General features: G+C 48.3%; 1 protein-coding gene across 2 annotated transcripts in view; it reads right to left on the minus strand.

Moving 5' to 3' along the window:
* The window catches only part of PATJ (PATJ crumbs cell polarity complex component), a 416,500-nt gene extending 410,993 nt beyond the window's left edge, over window positions 1-5,507 (minus strand). For both annotated transcript variants that reach the window (XM_058430929.1, XM_032137686.2), the window contains exon 1: window positions 5,434-5,507. The gene's annotated coding sequence lies outside the window, so the exon portion shown is untranslated. The remainder of the gene's footprint in view (window positions 1-5,433) is intronic.
* Between the last annotated feature and the right edge of the window lie 493 nt (window positions 5,508-6,000).

Here is a 6,000-nt window from a genome sequence, read left to right on the forward strand (position 1 = left end):
GAGGACCAGAATTAAATGACTTGTCAAACGTTATATGGTAGGTGGACCCAATTCCTTGTCTCCAAACTTTACTGGCTGGACAGCTGTACAAACACAAAAAATAAGTGAGCTCTACATCTTCAGCATTGATCTATCCCACTGACTTAAAAGGAAGGGTATTGACAGGCACTAGATTTCTCCCCATTTGCACCAGAACCTAAAATAAGGGCTTTAAAAAAGGCATCCAAATCTACACAAAACCCTAAGGAAAAAAACATAGCAATGGTCATGCAAATACCAAGGTAGATTGGTCCCGTTTCTCAAAAAACTTACTAAGTTGGCTCACCAAGGGGAGCAAAGTCTTAAGGTTGGCTTCCCCAACCTCATGTATTCTTGTTAAACTTTAACAAAGCAAGTAAATTCAGCCTGCTGGCTGTTCAGTGTAAGGATAATTATTAAATGCTGTTACGTAAAAATGCAATTGTAAGAACTAGAAAATGCTGAGCCACTGTCTCAGAATCACAAGGTTCTAAATGTGAACACATATACAGGTTTTTCTCTTTAACTTTAAAAATGCAATCTGGAAGAAAATACATCCTAATGTTATTAGTGATTATCTCTCAATAATAGACAGTCTGTGTACTTTTAGCTTCTTTTTTGAAAATTTTCTCCAATTTTTCTACAATGAATATGTTAGCTTTATAGTTACAGAAATATTAATGCATGGCTTAAACTTATTATGGTTTCATTAAATGCAGAAGAGAACTTAATTTTCTATTCAGTTTTAAACACAACTATTTTTCTGAGGGGAAACTCATTTTATGTGACCTCCTTGTGATATTGTATATTGGTTTTCATCCATGGTTCCTGGTTTATAACTCCCATAACTCTTGTTAGTCTTTTGTTATACTGTTGGGGTGCTTTAAGTCTCAGAAGCAGTCCCCAGAAATATCTCTGACGCTCTCCTGCCCCTCCTTTCATCCACTCCTTTTTCTCCCCAAGGCAGGACTCTAATCTTCCCCTGCTTTTCCATCTTGAAGCTGGCTGTAAAGAAATTCTCTGGGCCAGAAGCGTAGCTCACGTAAGCCCAACACTTTCACAGGCCAAGTCGGGAGGACGGCTTGGGACCAGGAGTTCGAGACCAGCCTGAGCAATATAACGAGACCCAGTCTCTACTAAAAATTTTTTAAAAGTGGCCAGGCATGATGGCTCACATCTGTAATCCCAGCACTTTGGGAGGCCAAGTCGGACAGATCTCTTGAGGTCAGGAGTCCAAGACCAGCCTGGCCAACATGGCAAAACCCTGTCTCTACTAAAAATACCAAAAAAAAAAAAAATTACCCAGTCATGGTGGTGCACACCTGAGGTTGTGAGGCTGAGCCAGGGGAATCGCTTGAACCCAGGGAGGTGAAGGTTGCAGTGGGTGGAGATCGCAGCACTGCACTTCAGCCTGGGCAACAGAGTAAGGCTCTGTCTCAAAAATAAATAAATAAATGAATACAAATTTTTAAAAATAAAAATAATTGCCAGGCCCAGTGGCTCACGCCTGTAATCCCAGCACTTTGGGAGTCCAAGGTGGGTGGATCGCCTGAGGTCAGGAGTTCGAGACCAGCCTGGCCAGCATTGCAAAACCTCATCTCTACTAAAAATACAAAAATTAGCCAGGTGTGGTGGCAGGCGCCTGTAATCCCAGCTACTTGGAAAGCTGAAGCAGGAGAAGCACTTGCCCCTGGGAGGCAGAGGTTGCAGTGAGCCAAGATAGTGCCATTGCACTCCAGCCTGGGCAACAGAGCAAGACTCCGTCTCTAAATAAATAAATTAATTAATTAAAATAAAATAAAATAACTTTGGCTAGGTGCAGTGACTCACGCCTGTAATCCCAGCACTTTGGGAGGCCAAGACAGGTGGATCACTTGAGGTCAGGAGTTCGAGACCAGCCTGGGCAATATGGTAAAACCCTGTCTCTACTAAAAATACAAAAATTAGCCAGGTATGGTGGCACATGCCTGTAATCCCAGCTACTCAGGAATCTGAGGCAGGAGAATCACTTGAACCCGGGAGGCGGAGGTTGCGTGAGCTGAGATCATGCCACTGCACTCCAGCCTGGGCAGCAGAGCAAGACTCTGTCTCAAAATAAATAAATAAATATTTTAATAAATTATCTGACCTCCTTTGTCTGATTGTAGGTCATAAGACCCCCATAAGAAGGGGTCCTGCCCATACCCTGGAGGAAGGAATGCTACAGAGAGAGGCCAAGAAAAATCTGAACAGATAGGCATTGCTGGGTTTCCCTACTCCATGCTTCAATTATGTCTACCCAATGAAGTCTCCATAAAAAGCCCAAGAAGACGGGGTAGAGAGAGCTTCTCAATATCTGAACACATGGAGGTTCCTGGAGGGTGGCATGCCCCTTCTCATACCTCACCCTATGCATCTCTTCCTCTGGTATCCTCTGTAACACTCTTAATAATAAGCTAGTAATAAACCTAAATAAGTGTTTTCCTGAGTTCCGTGAGCTGCTCTAGCAAATTAACCAAACCAGAGCAGGGAGTTATGGGATTCCCAATTTATAGGTGGTTAGTCAGAAGCCGGGGTAAAACAATTTAGGACTTGTGATTGGCATCAGAAGTGAGGGCAGTCTTATGGGATCTGACACTATCCCCAGGTAAATAGTTTCCGAATCGAACTGGAAGATGCGCAGCTATTGCTTGATGCAGAACTGATTGGCCCACACATTTATTTGGTCACAGAAGTCTTAACACTGATTGTAGTGGTGTGAGAGCTGAGGAAAAAGTTTGTGTTTTTTCTCTTCCTCCTAATAGGATCTGGACTAGTAAGGGCAATTCTCTTCAGAACTCATTTTATAAGTTCTATCCATAAGTATTTCCATATTTATTAACTTTCTTATTATCTTTGTGAAAGTTGCAGATACCAGGTCAAAATCACTTTTTGTCAGACCCAAACAAACTAGAGAGCATGAGGGAGAAAGCTCATGCTTGCATGCCTGAGATAAAGATCGTCTCAAGAACAAACTAAAATAACCACCCAAGAAATTCTTTCTTATAGCTAGATCCAGCTCATACTCAAGGGGAGGAGATTACACAAGGGCATGAACACCAGAAGGAGAGATCGCTGGGGGCCATCTCAGAGACTGTGAGAGAGACCCAAGGAGATGACTTACAGCAGGTGATGTCTGAACTAGACTCTGAAGGAGTTAGCTAGGTGAAGAGTTACAGGACTGTCTTAGCAGAAAATGCTATGTATGAAGTAATCTGGAAGGGAGAGACAGAGTCTGAGGCTGGGGGAATTCCACACTCAGTACGGCTGGAGGATAGGCTGCCGTCTATGTGGAGACTGGAGGCTACTTGATGCTGTTGAGATGCATTTGACAGCTAATTCTGTCATCTAATGGTGCCTCCCAAGTTAATGTCTAATTCTTTGCTTAATATGCTCTTGTTCACTCTGTTTTTGCCAAGTTTTAAATTGTTAATCAACATTAAATGTTTCATGTACACACAAATAAATATATATAATCAAATAATCAAATAAAAAATTGAACTTACAACCTCTTTCCTATTTACAAAAATGGTTAGAGCAGTTTTTCATTAGAGCGCATTTATAAATCATTACAAATGCAAGAAGCATGACTAGAATTTTCAGTTATCGGTGGGTGGAAATCCCCTAACACTTTGGAATATATTTATTTACTTTTTTTTTTTTTGAGACAGGGTTCTTGCTCTGTCACCCAGGCTGGAGTGTAGTGGTGCAAATACCACTCACCGCAGCCTCCATCTCTTGGGCTCAAGCAATTCCCCTGCCTCAACCTCCCGACACACCTGGCTATTTAAAAAGTTTTTTCTGTAAAGACAGGCATGTTGCTCAGGCTGGTCTCCAACTCTTGGCCTCAAGCGATCCTCCTGCCTAAGCCTCCTAAGTAGCTGAGATAACAGGCATGAGGCAGGGTGCCAGGCCTGATAAGATGCTCTCCTTAACACCTGCCCAGTAATGGCATCTTCAACAATGGCCAACTCTGGCTTTGAGTCTGCAAAACCAATAAACTCTGTTTGCAAGCAGCCAGCTTATCTGCACTATTTTGCCAATAAAAGTTTCCCTTTACCCTCCCCTCTTCCATGCATATATGGCTTGCCAGGGCTGTGCACCTCGGGCTATAATGCTCATTTCTCATTCCCAAATAAATTCAACATATTTGGAGTGTTTTGTTGTTGTTGTTGTTGTTGTTAACATCTTAAAGGCCATTAGGGGCCCTAAAAACATCAAAGCTCACTTTAGCTAAAAGGCTCAATCTCACCTAACATTTTCTAATGCTGCAAACAGATTTAAGTTTTTAACCGCTGCCCCTGCCTCCGCTCCTTTCAAATAGATGTGTGCAAATTAATTGGCAGCCAATAGGAATTTAGCCCAGAATGTGGTAGCATCATCCTCAGTGGAACCGACATTGTCCTTCTGGGTTTCCCAAGGCTTCTTCATTCATTTAAGAAACACTTGTCGCGCACCTACCAATAGCCAGACCCTAAATACAGTCGAAAAACAAGGCCCTGAAAGGGGCACCCTCTAAATGGCAGAGGCAAGCCAGTAAACAACAAACTCGAATCCAAAGTGACAAGAGCCACTTGGAAATATGACAAAGTGCCAAGTGAAGGGGTGTTCACTTAATTCGGCCTGTGTGCGGGACGGCTGGGGCGCTTTGGAGGGTGGGAGTGATCTGAAAATGCTTTCCTGAGCTTGATTAAAAGCAGGAATCCAGGAATTTCCCTAAGGCTGGAACCACTTTCCGACAGAACCTCCCCGTCTACGCAGCAAGGCTGGCAGAGCCCACGGCTTGACCGCTGGCTTGGGAACCTCCGCTACGGGACGACCAGGCGCCGCGACGCGGCCGGGCCTAAGTCGCCCCCTCAGCCCGGCTCTGATAACCCCCTCCTCTTTGTCCCCTCACCCCGTTCCCTCCTTCCACGGCCACCGATGGAGGGAAAGACTCCGCCCAGCTCTGGGAGCGAAACATGGGCACTGATATGGGCGCAAAATAGGATCCGTGCCACCCCCGAATACCAGTGGGCCGAGATTCGAGGCCCGAAAGGCCTGGGGAGGCGGGGCGGCGCCCCTCCCTGCCCGCGGCCTCGGCGAGCCCTGAGCGGCGGGGCGGGGACCACCGCGGGGTCACCCGGGCCCGACGCAGGAGGACGGCGCCCCCGCCCCGCCTCCCGGGCCAGCGCGGACGGACGCGGCGGGAGCCCCATCCCCGCCGCGGCCCCTCTGAGCGCCCGGCGGCGCCCTCCTCCTCCGGCTCCCACCCACTCCAAGCGGGCGGGCGGGGAGAGCGCGGGGGCAGGGCAGGCAGGCCCGGGAAGCCCGCGAGTGAGCTGCCCCCGGCCGGCCTCCAGGCGCGGGGACCCCCGGGGCGAGCGCGCACTGCACAGCCGGGACCCCACGCTTTACCTGGTGCGCTGTAGGAGCAGGTGGGAGCCCGGGTCGGGCGGGCTCGGTGTCGGCCCTGCCTCACCTGGGCGGAAGTGAGAGGCCCAGGGTGACCGCGCCTCACCTGGCAGGCCCTCCCCTCGCCCCGACTCTCCCCGCCCGGGGCGGGGCACCGGGGTGGTGCAGGGGGCGGGGGAGGGAGCCCGGGGCCGCGGGAGGCGGGCTCCGAGGAGGGAGGACGGTTGCCCTGGCTGTTTTTGTGCAGGTGAATTCCTACCGGGCGCGGGATGGCCAGGGGCCTGGGAAAAGTGGGCTGTGGGGTCGGGGTGGCTGATGAGACCGCACGTGGTGGGGACAACCGGCACTGACGGGGAGGGAGATCCGGACACATCCGTGTGGTTGGAGGCCTGCTTGGAGAGCGAGACCCAAGATAAAGGAAATTGAGGAGGATATCGATGAAAGCGTTGGGTCAATCCGCTTAACACTTTGTCTTTTTGCCCCTTTCCTTTGCTGTTCTCTCATCCCTCCTTTGTTTTCTATATCCGCTGACGCAAAATAAAATATTCTAAAACGTGTAAATGTGGGAGT

Source organism: Hylobates moloch, unplaced genomic scaffold (genome assembly GCF_009828535.3).
Source record: "Hylobates moloch isolate HMO894 unplaced genomic scaffold, HMol_V3 SCAFFOLD_18, whole genome shotgun sequence".
Taxonomy (NCBI): Eukaryota; Metazoa; Chordata; class Mammalia; order Primates; family Hylobatidae; genus Hylobates; species Hylobates moloch.